This window comes from Thalia democratica, chromosome 3, assembly GCF_965202585.1.
Source record: "Thalia democratica chromosome 3, ktThaDemo2.hap1.1, whole genome shotgun sequence".
NCBI classification, from domain to species: Eukaryota; Metazoa; Chordata; class Thaliacea; order Salpida; family Salpidae; genus Thalia; species Thalia democratica.
Window position 1 is genome coordinate 11,375,531 of NC_139167.1, and position 15,750 is coordinate 11,391,280.

Here is a 15,750-nt window from a genome sequence, read left to right on the forward strand (position 1 = left end):
TATATTATTATTTAGCAGCTGAATTTACCACAGTTTTAAAAGTTTGGTAAACTAGTTATTGATGAATCACTTGATTATTAATTACTTATTATGAATTAAACTATATTTTTATGTATTGTAACAAATTTTACCAGAAATGTATTTGTTACGTAACAATACAATTTTCGTGCACACGTTGAAGCGTGTTAAAAATTTATATCAACACAAGTTAACCAGGTAAACGAAAAACTTTATGTTTTTCATTAGTTAAAATAAAAAAAAATTAAATGTCCGTTAACTTAGATAAATATTTTTTAACAAAAATATTTTAAAAGTTTTCATAAATTGACTAGTTTTATATAATATGTTTTAAAGTTTTACCAAAACCTATGTTAAGTTTTCTAAAAAAATGTTTCGCTTAAAACTAAAATGGTATGAAAATTACAATTGCTTACTTTATAAGTAAAACAAAGTTAGTAATACAATTTAGTTATATTTAAATATTTTAGAACAGGTTTAAAGGTATTATAAACTTTAGCTTAAAATATTAATTAATCATTTCTAATTGCTACTTTTCGACTTAAGTTAGAATTAAGATAGAAATATATTTACTTGTAAATTATGTAGCACAAGTAAAAAAAATCAATAGTATTGTTAGCAGGCATATCTAAGTATACAACATGTAGATAATTTTTATATATAAAAAGAAAAGTCAAAAAAGATTTTATGTGGATTAAAACTTAAATTTTTTTTAATATTTTTCAATCTATGTCAGTAAAACTTGTTGTAACTTATAAAGCACATAAAACAAGAGTGTTTTAAGTTACTAGTCTGTGTTTTTTATTAAAAAATCTTAAACTTAAAATTAGTTTTTTATATGTTAATTATATACAGTACAGTACCCGCGCGTATGGTTTGTACTATATTATATAAAATAGGTGGATTGATAAAAAATAATTTATTATTGATAGTAAATTAAGCAAATAAAAAGTATCAATTTATAATCGAAAGTTTGAAGATTTGCTAATTCAAGTTCTTAAACAATTTAAATTATAACTTTTATTTCTAAAATTAAACAACAAAGTATAAAAATAGCTTATTATTTAATAGAACATTAAACAAACAAAAGATATCAATTTAATAGCCAATGTTTAAAAACTTGTTTATTTAAATTCTAAATAAAGTTTAGTGCTTTATTTTCTAAAATTAAGCAACACGGTATTTAAAAGTTTGTTTTAACTGTTTAAATCTTTTTATAACAAAAATAAACACACTATGAGTAAAAAATTTAACAAAATAGTATTTCTAAAAAATATTCATAATTACGTTAGAAAAATCTAACAGCAAAACTTGCCGATTATTATCAATATAAATAGATGCTAGAATTGTTTCAACCCTAATTTTAACTTAATATATCCCTAATGTTTTAAGCCGAATAAACGGTTAATATAAGCTAGTTATAATGATTGTACTTATGGTTAGTCCAACATGTTTAATCCTAAAAAACATAAATTTAGATTTAAATAATTTTAATTTTAAGTATTTCAAAACAAAAGTCAAAACAATTCGAGGTTAAGCAATTAAAGTTACTAAATGTGATAATACTCTATAAATATATATAGAGTATTATATACAGCTTTTAAAGGCACAAAATACCTAATTTTATAATGTATATTCATCCGTCAAGAGCACTAACTATTCATACGTTAAATTCAAAATGAAGACTAATATTTTATGTTTTTCAAAAAAATTGTTAGTGATTTTGTTTTTTTTTTCATTTCTTGTGTTATAAGATTTAAACGAAAAACAATAAGATAATATTTTGTATTGTTTTTTATATGTTTATTATATACAGTACAGTACCCGCGCGTATGGTTTGTACTATATTATATAAAATAGGTGGATTGATAAAAAATAATTTATTATTGATAGTAAATTAAGCAAATAAAAAGTATCAATTTATAATCGAAAGTTTGAAGATTTGCTAATTCAAGTTCTTAAACAATTTAAATTATAACTTTTATTTCTAAAATTAAACAACAAAGTATAAAAATAGCTTATTATTTAATAGAACATTAAACAAACAAAAGATATCAATTTAATAGCCAATGTTTAAAAACTTGTTTATTTAAATTCTAAATAAAGTTTAGTGCTTTATTTTCTAAAATTAAGCAACACGGTATTTAAAAGTTTGTTTTAACTGTTTAAATCTTTTTATAACAAAAATAAACACACTATGAGTAAAAAATTTAACAAAATAGTATTTCTAAAAAATATTCATAATTACGTTAGAAAAATCTAACAGCAAAACTTGCCGATTATTATCAATATAAATAGATGCTAGAATTGTTTCAACCCTAATTTTAACTTAATATATCCCTAATGTTTTAAGCCGAATAAACGGTTAATATAAGCTAGTTATAATGATTGTACTTATGGTTAGTCCAACATGTTTAATCCTAAAAAACATAAATTTAGATTTAAATAATTTTAATTTTAAGTATTTCAAAACAAAAGTCAAAACAATTCGAGGTTAAGCAATTAAAGTTACTAAATGTGATAATACTCTATAAATATATATAGAGTATTATATACAGCTTTTAAAGGCACAAAATACCTAATTTTATAATGTATATTCATCCGTCAAGAGCACTAACTATTCATACGTTAAATTCAAAATGAAGACTAATATTTTATGTTTTTCAAAAAAATTGTTAGTGATTTTGTTTTTTTTTTCATTTCTTGTGTTATAAGATTTAAACGAAAAACAATAAGATAATATTTTGAAAGTTGTATAGCATAATCCTAAGAAATTTACATTTGAAAACATTGCGTTTTACATATAAAATACTAAGCTAACATAGAGCGGTAAGTTATACTTTAGAAGATCTATAAAAAAATCGTAAAACTAGTAAAAAAAAGTTGTTCATTAAACTCATTTAATTTATAAATTAGATTTATATTATTTAATTAATCAAAAATTACTATTCTTTTCACGAGCAAATAATAATCATAAATTGTTATTTAAACAATTATTTACTTAAAATAAAAATAGGAGATACAAATAGATTGCAAATCTAATTATATAAATTTCTTAAATGATTTAATATAAAAATCTACTTTTCAACTTTCACAAAATAAATGTTGTTAGTGAGCCTCTTTATATAGGATTTTAGATCACCATGCACTATAATAAAATAAAAATATGATATAATTTGCCGTTATTTACCTATACTTGTGAACCATAAGTAAATAAATAACGATTAAGTTTATTGATAATCTTCTTCCAATATCTACTACATGTTAGTACAATGACTTTTAAATATAAACTTTAAAAAAATTAGTAAAACGTAGTTATAATAAACTTTTAAATTTATTTAATAATAATTAGTTGTAACATTTTTATATATATAATAATAGATATTTTGATATACGTTCAAATATTAGTAATTAACTTTAAAATTCTTAATTTATTTTGCTCATCAAAAATGAAAATTTCGACAAAATTATTTTAAGCTTTAGACTGTTATAGTAACATTTTTAATAAGAATTACAAGTTTATATATTTATATACCATTTTTTTTTCTTCTGTACTGAGGCTAGCATTTTGGTGAGTTTTAAAGCTATGTCTATGGCTGTTATACGGTATTTTATTTACTCTTGAAACCACGGTTAAATCACAAATTACAATGTTTTTAAAATATCAAAAAAAATGATATTTATTTTGCTAAATAGATTGAAAACCCAAAAAAAATGTAGCTTGAATACCCTTAAAAAACTATGAAGATAATAGACATAATTCAATAGTTAAGCTTGAATAAGTTTTGTATGAAAAGTTTTAGTATATCTAAAAGCATCTAAATATTTAGATTTGAAGTTGGAAAGTTAAATCGATAAGATTACATCATTTAACATGATGATATTTCATTTTATCTGCTTTAAATAATAAAAACACAATCTTACTATAATGAAAGTAAATGTAACATTATCATTTGTTAATATGTTAAATGTCATGTTTAATTTCAAACTATTATTTTGTAATAAAAAAATTATTTTTCTTTAATCAACCGCAGGTTCTATTAGTAGAGTTTATTTGATTAAGAGCAAAAATTCAGTAGTATATCAACCACAACTAAATTGTATCGAATGTTTTCAACTTACAAAGGTTCGGGCTACATATCCATACAAAAACAAAAAGTGAAAAATTTTTGGCAAAAATTTTTACAAATTATGCATAGTGAAAAGTTAATTCTTATGTCGGGATAAAAATAATTTATATGTTTTAAGATTTTAAAACAGTTTGAGTGAAATGCATTACCAAAAAGCATATAAACTTGAAGTCACCACATTTAACTAAATATTGGTAAACGTATCCGAAAGTACTTATTACATTATATCAAAAATTTGTAATAAGAGCGTAACAATTTAAGTTAGAAGCTTTAAGTAAAAACAAGCAAGCAAAATATGAGCTTTTATCTAAGCTTAATGAAAGAATGTTTATAACTTAGTTTATTCAACAATAAACTTATGAACAAACATTTTTTTCTAGGTTTTTTTTTGTTACAATTTATATGCTTTTTCATATATCACTTACTCTTTATGGTCTGCATAGTCTATTAATTGTAAAACGCAATATTCTTTTAATGCTGTTTTTCTTAGCATTCTACTATGTATTTAATGCTGAAAAAATATTTCATTTTTGTTATCCGCTTAAGGTTATTAGAAACATAAAATTAAAAAAATACGTTCCTTTTTTTTTGTAAATACAAATTATTTAAAAAAAACCATAAACACAAATCTGAATTTTAAATAAATAAATAGTGCGACGTACGTTTCGGTATATGATTTTAAGTTGTGTCATTTAACTATTTTTACAGCTACTAATAGTATTTTATTACTTTAATATATTACTATACATATGCATAACACGCATTATGACTTTAATTGCGTAACCTCAAATAGTACACATTTTTTGTTGTATTTTGAAAATTTTTAGATTTGTTTAATTTATTTTGGTTCAAATATATTACTCATTTATTAAAAAACTAACACTTTTTATATTGGTAAAAATAGGAAACTCTTGTTATTATTTTTTTTTTTAATCATAATGATGATTTGTAAAATATACTGTATATATTTAATTTTTTACTGATAAAACATTTATTTTAGTTATTAATACCTTCGAAAAACTATTTTTTCGATATTTTAAAAGTATTAATTTTACTTAATTAGTTTTAAATCTCGTGTTTAAAGCTTGATTTTAGAAAAAACGTTTATTTATTTAGGTTGTTTTAGTAAACTTTAATTAACAATTTTTACGCTTTCGAACTATAAAATGATGTTTTTTGGTCGTTTAATGAACTATTAAAATTAAATACTTTCTCATTTAATTTAAAACTCAAACAATACCTACGCGTGGGTACCGAACGATATATAATAAACTTAAATAAAACTAATTTTAAATTACAAGAATTTCAAAATAAAAAAATATAAGACCCTTTTGCAATATGGTACAACATACTATTCTTACAAAGAATGAAAAAAAAAAACACAAAATGTTTTTAAGCTTTAATAGATATAAAATCATTTTTGAACTTTACATCCTTGGTTTTAGATTGGTCTGAATTTTGTATACCTTTAAATGGCTGTAAACAATGTTATCGGTTTTTTTTTCTATCAACTAAATAATTTACAAGTAAAACTTGTTTTATTTAGATTCTAACTTAAGTCAATAAAAATAATTAAAAGTGACTAAGCGATAGTATAAGTTACAGTCTTGAACAGTTTTAAAACCGTTTTGAACTATTTCAACCTGAATAAACTTTATCAATAACTTTGTTCACTTTATAAAACTCACACTTAAATTTTTTTGGTCTAATAATTAGAATCAAAATGAGTTTTTTAGACAACATAACATAGATTTTACTAAAGCTTTGAAACCTTTAAAATAATTTTTATTTTTAAATATTTATCTAAATTAACAAACATCAATATTTTTTTAATTTTTACGTAATAAAAACATGAATCTTTATCGTTTATCTAATGAATTTTTGTTATTTTAAATTTATAACACGCATGCTTCAACGTGTGCGCGAAAAAGGTGTCGTGATGTAAACATTATTACTAAGCGTATTCATAGATTGATATTAGATTCTATAGGATATTGTTATTACGCATTATTATCTGTAGATTCAGCAACTTGCTCTACAAACTTTTAAGCTGTTATAAATTCAGCTGCTAAATTCTAAATCTAAATACAAAAAACCTTGTGAAATCCCTATCACATTTATAACTAAGTTATTAACAGTTGTAAAAAACTATTTTACATTCATTATTTTTTTTCTTTTGAATTATCTTTTAATTATACGAACTTATTTAAAATCCGGATAAATTTGTAAGCGTAAATAACATAATGTATTTTAATGTTTTTATTGTTTTACAAATTAAAACTCATCAAAAAAAATGCTATTACTGAATTAGTTAAAGTCAGACTTTACAAAATATTTTATTAATAATTATTTTAAGCATTAAACGCTTATTTTAAGCATTCTAATTAGCGTAATAAAAAACTAAAAAATATATTTTACAGGCCTGAAGATCCCTCACTGGTAAAACATTGTTGCTTTACTGTGAATAAATAAAACTAATACTAACTTTGTCTCCGAAATAAAAATTGTTGAAACCTGTTGTGCTTAAGGAATAGACCTTGCCTATACGCAATAAATAACCAGTGTAAAATATATCTTAATTAAAATTAAATAACATTAAAGGAGAGAAATTGACTAAATAAAGTATATAAGGACATTTTGTAATCAAGTTATTTTTGTTTGCAAAAATCTGGTTTGTTTGAAATTATAGATGTAGCCACTAATTTAGCACTATTACAATGACCAATTATTTTTAAAATAGATATCCTTCATTTCCTAGCAAAATCTTTATTATTTATTAAATGTTTTGCAATTAAAGATCTTTAAGCTGCGTTTTTGGCTGCTATTGTCTTAGTTTTAGGTTTTAATTTTATAAACTTCAACACGCAAGCAGTTAAATGTACTTTAATCCAAGTTTTGAAGTTAATTCACAGAAGCAATTAAATTTAGCTTCACAGAAGCAATTAAATTTGTATACTAAAAATTTAATTTGAATCGGTTATCGTATCCTTCAACTGCACTATTGATACTTTTTTTTTTAATAATAAATTATTTTGATTAACTTAATTTTACGTTGCTTTTATTAAACTTTTTAACTCTAATCTATAGCACACGTGAAGTAGTTTTAATATTTAGTACTTTCAAAATTGCTTGCAACTTTTTTGTAAAGAAGTTCTTCTTCACGTGTAGTACGTTACCCACCACTACCACTAGAATAAACTAATGTAATCAAAAACTCTTTAAAATATTCATAAAATATACAATTTTTGTTTGACAGTTCAAATTTATTTTTAAGACCCGTATCTCAAACAAACAAATACTCTATTTGATAATTCAAATAAATTGCTGTTCAACTTATTCATTTAAAAATTAAAGGTTTTTTGGTAGCAACATGTATTCTTATAGATGTTGCTACCAAATAGAATATACCATATAGAATATATTATTCTTAACTTGCTAAAGCTATCTGATTAATGGTCTTACGATTTTTTCTTAACTAAAATTAAATATTATGTTACTAACATTTAGTTGGTTTTTAAATACCTAACGACACTTACTAGTTGAATTATTTAGTTAATGAAACTTTTATATTCTATGTAAAACTGTTTTAGAAACTTTATGGTAAAATACAACTTATACGAACTAAATGTAGCAATATAAATTGTTCTATGTGTTCTAACTTTATTACCATAACATAAGTTTTAACTTTTGAATAAACAATCATATTTTTCAAGTAGATCTGTAAAAACTTCTGTAGAAGTTTAAACACATAAAAATGATACTATACTAAAATTCTACATATAGTATATTTATAACAAGTTCGTAAGTTTTCATTAAATAAAATATAAAGCAAGTATTTGTAAAATTTAACACATCTTAAATGTAAATATTTGTCTAAATATATAAATGACGTATGAATAAAAGAAAAATTTACTGTTAATACAACCATAGTTGTACATATTTCTTTTAATCTACGTTTAAACACTATATTTTCAAGATACTAATTTTAAGCCAAAGAGATGGCTATGACAGTAGATATGAAAAAAAATTGTTTCATATCTAAACCTTGCAACCTTTTAGCAGTAAGCTTTATTTTATCTTCACTAATCTTTTTTAAGACAATTGTTCGTCACCTATAACTATTGTATTCTGTTTTATAAATATTGGCTATTTAAACGTTTTGATAAGTCTTGAAATGCGTATATATACAAAGTCATAAACTTTTGTGATTATCGAGTTCTAAAATTATTAAATTTAAAATATTTCATTAGTTTTCTAAACCAAATAATTTTTGCAAACTAGATTTAGTATAAACGAAAAAACCTTAAATGTTGCTTGACTAAGCCTTTATGTAAAACTTTTTTTCCCTACACCATTGAAATTAAAAATATGTGCTACAAACAACTGAAATTCTTATAGATTTTACTAAAGCTTAATAAATACAACTGTATCCAATACAATAATCTACTGCCATAAAAACAGTTTACATATAAGTGTTTTTCACGAAATTTTTGTTTTTAAATCCGAAAAATATATTAAAGCCTTAACAATGTATTTTGTAATGCCTGAATTTCTATTGACTGAAAGTTTATAGTTTACAAAGTATATTTTTAAAAAAGTTCGTAGTAAAACCGATAAGTTTAAATGTTAAAAACAGACTTCCTTTATAACTTTCGTACGACATTTACTTTTCTAAATTAAAATTTTTAAATGATTCAGAGTATGGCCATCTAAATGACTTTAAATTCTACCAAGACGACTTGGATAGTTATTTAAGATTCTACACAAAAATATTTTATTACACGTTTATAACAACTGTTACAATTCTTTAGTAACGTCAAATTATAATATTTTATAATAGACTTAATTTGTTTTTTGTTTTTTATATAGAATAAATTAAGTGTTTTTATACTTTTGTTTATTTTCAATTTTTAGTACTTCGGATTTAATTGTTTTTCATAACTGTATCAACTTTTAAAAATAATATTATTAATTACTTTTTCAACTAATCTAATAACAGTTAAACTATAACTAAACAATTTTTTTGAATATTTTTTTACTTATATCAAAATTATTTTTTTATCCAAAATTAGATACACAAAGTTAATAGTTATTATTACTTAATCTGCAACGTGATAAAAATTCAAAACAAATGTACCATAGATGCTTATAATTAACTCTATAACATCTAAATGAACTTATATTAAGTTATTGAAAACTAGATAAACAATTGCTTTTGTTTTTTGTAAAGTTTTTCATCTTTGTTTACCAAAGTGCTTTTTATTTTTAATTTAAACTGGCTGAAGATTAGAAATAATCTTTTTTGTCTTTATGAAACATATGTTCCAGCATTTTTAAAGTCGTCATTTCAATAAATTATATATATATATAATACAATATTACACAATATTACATCATACTGTTTTTTGTTTTTTTGCATAACTTTTCTATCTTTGTTTAGTACAGTGCTTTTTATTTTGAATTTAACTGGCTGATGATAAAAGCTTTATGAAAAATAAAAGCTTTATGAAACATATGTACCAGAATTTTTAAAATCGCCATTTCAAAAAATTATTTAAAAGCCCTTCAAGTGGGCTCAGTAGAAGGTGTTTAAGTTTGAACATTAACCTTATTATATATATAATAATAGTAATACATTTACTTCTTTTAGTTATTAAGATTAAGTATTGTAAGTTTTAGTTGTATTTCTCTTTGTGTTGTATTTTAAAAAAACTTCTTACACCTTACTTGATCTTAGATCTTTATTAGTTTTGTTACATTTAATGTATTACATTTTATGCTCCACTGTAACAACAAAGTTTGTTTGAAAAAATAATAAAAAAAATCATTAAAACTTATGCAAGACGTAAATTGTTTTAAACTTAATTAATATTTAAAAAAAATTATAACCGATTTATTTAAATAAAATTTTAAACTGTTTAAAGGTAAAAAAGGAATTATTATGTTATTTATATAGTAGCATGATACAAAAGCTGAAAAAGGCTTGGTAAACTTTAAAAAAAAGTTATAATATGAATATTTTTTTGATCAAATTTTGAATTTTTGAAACTAAAATTAATAAAAAAGTTAAATAAGCTAAGTTATTGAACGTGGGAATCGTAGTAAAAGTTTTAAACAAAGTCTTCCATTAAATTAAAAAAAATCTTATACTTTACTTTTTAATAGCCTTTAACATGACTGAAAGTTTAGCTAGTCGAAGCTTTGTAATTTGGTTTTGAAATATACAGAAAATGAACACTTTTATATTCTATGCATCAACGATTGTGTACGATTTAATATCTTGACTATTTCAAGCTTCAATATTCTATTTGTACAAATTTTTAAGCTAGTTATTGTTTTAAATGACTAAATTAATTTTAAAAGAATCTAAAATTTTATAGTTATAAGTATAATTAAAGTTAATAAATACAAATAAAGTTTTATTTAGATGTTAGAAAATAAAAATAAACTAGGAAATTGTTAAACAAAAAAAAAACCTGTAAAAAGTTCAACATATGTGCTATGTTTAAAATTTGTTTGGTCATTGAGTTACACACCGCTTATTTAGTATAGCTGTTAATTTTAGTTGTTTTAAAGCTTAAATTATTACATACAATGCAAATAAAACAAATACAAGTAGTTTAGGTCTTAAATTTGAAAATGGTCTTTAAACATTTTTAATACTAGATATTTCAACTGTATCAATTATTTACACTATTATTAAAGTAATGTATTATATTTCTAATGAACTGTAACTTGTTATTTTAAGTATGTGTATCAAAGCGTTAGCAGTTTTTAATTATAGATATTTTGATTTTGAAATTGTGTTTTTTTTGAATCATTGCTCTAACATTATTAAGTTGAAGTTAAGTCTAGTAATTTTAGACTTATACAGTAAAAATTGTTGTTGTTTATAAATTTTTATAAAAAAACAGGTGAGATAATGTGTACAAAATATATATTTTTTTTAAATAAAAATATAAACAACATCTGTTTCTACAAATTAAAAATTAGCAATTTATACTACTGTTGCATAATTTTGTTTTTCTCGTATATTTAGTTTGGTAGTAACATATTGTTAGCGTCATAAAGTATTTTTTTTTGTAAATTACAGACATTTCGTACTGTATTTTTTAAATTTTGCTTAGTTTTAAATTGATAAGTCTCCTAATATACAGATTTAAATTATACAAACAAACCAAACTTAACATATATGTTATTATTCCGACAATGAACAAAAAAGATGTAATTAGTAATGTTGTTAGACCATTACATTTAAAGTAAAAGCTTTAGTTGCTAAATTTTTTATTAAATATTCTAAACATCTTGTTAAAAAAATAAAAGAATTATTAAGAAAGCTAAGAAGTTAATTAAAGGTAGGTTAAAGATTTCACAGACCTGATTAAGAGAAAAAAAGATCTACTATATTTACGTAGAGTAAATTATTTCGTTTACTTAAAGTAAATTATTTTTTGAAAGATTCAATACTTAAAACAAATGTGATCTTACTAAGTTTATTTTTTTTTCATTTTAAAATATAATCTTAGTAAACTTGTTCAACTAAAAAAATATTAGCTGTATAACAATAAAATTTAATAATCTTTCGTTTGTACTGACTTTATTTCGCCAACAGTATTTCGCTTAAGAATTAATGAAACAATTTATATGCTAAATAAAGTCAGAAACTAAGAATTACTCAAGTTCACAGCATAGATAAATACGCATTTTATAACTTAACAAAAAATTAAAACAAACTATATTAATAAAACAAAGTATAATTTCTAAAAGTGAAAAAAAAAAATTTGAAATAAAGATAAGTAAAACTAAGCTAAAGCTCAATGCTAAATGATTGCGTGGCAAAATTTTTTAACAAGATCTGTAGCAAGTTGAAATCAAACATATTTTATGTTAGTATAGACATCTGTTTGTTGTCTAAACAAATTGAACAACTATAAATTCAAACAAATATTTATAATTAAGGTGTGTTAAAGTTTACATTTATTTATACATAATTTTCATCGTTACTTGTTTTGCGTTAACGAACTTGTTGAAAATGTAATATTGCTCAATTTTTAATGTTATATCATTTTTAAATGTTTATACTTCTAAAGAAATCTTTAAAATGATAACTGACACTAAATAAAAATGAAAGTTTGTCACAAATAAGCTTTAATCGATTATTATAAAAAATTATTTTTGAACTAGCAAATATAGAACAAATAATTTATTGAAAACTACTTTAAATCAACAATTTTTTACTTATTACAAAACTTTTAAACTTTTTAATTCAACAAAATTTCAAAACAAATTAAGACTGAAGCTTGATTTTTGAACTAGAGTTAAGTATTCATATTTCTATGGAGGAAATTAGTGTTTACTTTACATCATATAAAAAAAAAACATTAGTTATTTCTAAAAGTTAACAATTTTCACAACATTTAGTCAAAATGATACATAAATGAGACATTAAGACTTTGAAAAATACTACAACAATTAAAAACTGAAACTTGAGATACAAATACGTAAAACAAAGATTTAAGGTGTCTCTAAAAAAACTTATGATTAATCTGCTTTTATGTATGTATTAGTTTTATCTTACGTTTTACTATAGTCATTTGCAAAGAGATTAAGTTAAAAGAAAAACTAAATAACTAACTCTTTTCAATTTATAATTTATCAACAATAGTTTTCTACTTTTATCTTACTGTTTGAATTAACGTGTATAACTTATAAAATTTAGAAATTTTCCTGACACAAACTTGCTATAAAATTATGTAATTGTTATAAAACAGATGAAGTAATAATTTTTTTGGAAACTTTAAAAGTTTTATCTAATTGATTGAACTATTTAACTAGTTTGCTTTAAAACGTTTAAACTTCTACTAGTAATAGTCTTTTTTGAAAAAACTAAATTTAAATAATCAAACGTAGTAAAACTATTGTTAGCCGTTAGTAGGGATCAAAACTTTGATGATTGCATCATATTGCATTAATAACTAAAATATGTATTTACGCAGTATAGTGAAGTTAAGGGTTAACTTTTATTACATCATTAACACAGGTTTTTATTGTACATTCAAGTCAAAAAGTTTTAAATTTCTTTTTTATTTGATCACTTTATTTACTTGATAAAAGAGAAAAAATTACAAACGAGCAATAACTGCGTCTTTAGCGGATTTAAGTATTATACTTGCTACTCAAACCTCTCGTCTGATTTATGCTGTGTATACCATTTTTAACAAAAACTTTCTAAAACTTATTAATTTTTATCACATACAGTATTCTTGTTCAAATCACAATCTACTTTGTCCTATTTTGTATGTTAAAATACATTTCTAAATATTATTTTCGAAAAATAAATACTTAATTGATCACTTAGTTTGTTTAAGACTAAATTTAAGTTCGTCTTACTACGTAACAAACTTTTAAAAACATTATTTTCTGTCCATATTTGATAAGAAAAAACACAAAAAACAAGCGTTGTAATTATTAGCTATGTAATATTCAAAACATAACACATTGTAATATATATGTTGATTTTTAGAAACAAATGAAGAGATCTCATTTGCTATTGCATAAACAATATATTTTATTCTTTTAAAACTTTATTATGCAAGCTTAGCTTCGGTCAAAGACCTCCTCAGTGCTTATAAAACATCGTGAAAGATAAAGATTTAACCTTAAATAGGTCTTTGACCGAAAGGTAGTTTTTATAATAAAGTTTTGAAACAATAAAAAACATAACACATTATTGTAATTAGTCATAAAGTTTTTATTTTTATTTCTTATCACACTTAATATTGTTTTTAAAGTGTTTAGTTTATGATAAGTCACATAATAAATGCTCAATTTTGTAAAAGAGCTATAAAAGCCTATTAAACTATGCTTTTTATTTAGTTTGTATAGTTACGTCTTAAGACTTTGCACACAACAGTTAAATACAAATACAACTTTATATTAACTTACTAACTAACAAGATTGTATTTTGACAGGTTGGTTTTTAAAAGGTATTGTAATATTAATGTCTGAAACAACCAAATAACTAAAAATAAAAAATTAATACGAAAAAATCAAATTTAAACAAACTTCACTTTCTAAAAGCAAGTAAGATAAGAAACAATTTAGACGGTCCTACAAGATAACTAAAACTACCATTTATAAACAAAAATTTAATTTACTTCAAAAGTGAAAACGTTAATTTTTAATATTAATATTTTTACTAAATCACCAACAATTGTTCGTTTTTTTGTTGTAAAAATATGTAATTACCATTAAGTTTAGAGTTCAAATTAGTTACTTTTTACTACAAATTAACTACAAACTTTAAACAAGCGTGAAATTGGCTTGAATAGCTTTTTTTGTAATTTTTATTACAACCAAACTTTAAAACCGATTATTTTCTATTTATTTTATGCTAACTTAAAACTTTTTTTTATACTTAAGAACGTTCTTTAGCTTTGCTTTTTACGAAATTACCATCGAATTGGGGTTTTACTTTTGTAGTGGGCCAATTTAAAAATTAATCGTTTTTTTTTTTGTGTTTTTTTTTTACTTTAATTTTATTTTCTCTAAAAATTCTAAATTTTTTTGAGTTTTCTTTTTAAACATTCTTAACAAACTGAGTTTAAAGACAAAAAGAAGGACTTACATTCAAGTTAAGTGACTTTTTATACATCTTAATAAAACACAGTTTTGTTTCGAATATTTAATAAACGATGAGATTTGATATATTTAACAGTATTAAGTAATAAAACACATCGAAAAAAATGAAGTTTGTTGTTTAGTTTTATGAAACAATTTTTTAAAGTTTAACTTAAGTTTGACGATTCATATATTTTTATTTATTTTTTGAAACTAATATAGCTGATTATGCGGCTCTAAACTATGCATTATTGACCCAACAGTTTTTCAAAATATTTAGAGAATCTGTACATAAATTGATTGCTATTTTTCTTGAAAACTTTTTATTATGTCACTATGTAGTATTATCTAACTACATCTATGGATATTTATCATGATAATGACATATCGTCATAAGATTGTTAAAAAAAAACAATACCATTTTTCATTGATTTAAAATAACATCAAATTTAAATACCATATAAAAAATCAGTAAGTAAAAATTTTCGTGCGTTGAAATCTTTTTTTATTTTGCACAACATTAATATGTTTATGTATTCATGAAATTAATTTCAAATTTAAAAAAAAAACCTGTAGGTATATAAAAAAACGTGTAAAAATAAATTTTACAGTAAAGACGTATACAAGGTCTTACCACTAAAACAAGTTAAAATAAATGTATAAATTGTTTTTATGTTTATGAATATTGTCGAACTTGATTTGTAGAGTTTTAGGCCATACAAATGGCTGATAAATAGTTGTTAAAAGCATTAGTAAGTGGGTGTCTTGCCAAACGTGAAATTTTTTCCTTTAGATATGCACCTGTTTTTACGTGAACTTTTTTCCTTTAAATATGCACCGGTTTTTACTGCAGGTTTAATGGTTTACTAATTACTAGCAGGTTTACAATTTGCCTGCTGTCATATTATATGATATAAAAATTCTTAAGGAAATGTTGTTTTCTTCACTTAGAAATAAATTGATTCTTTACTTTGACAAAACT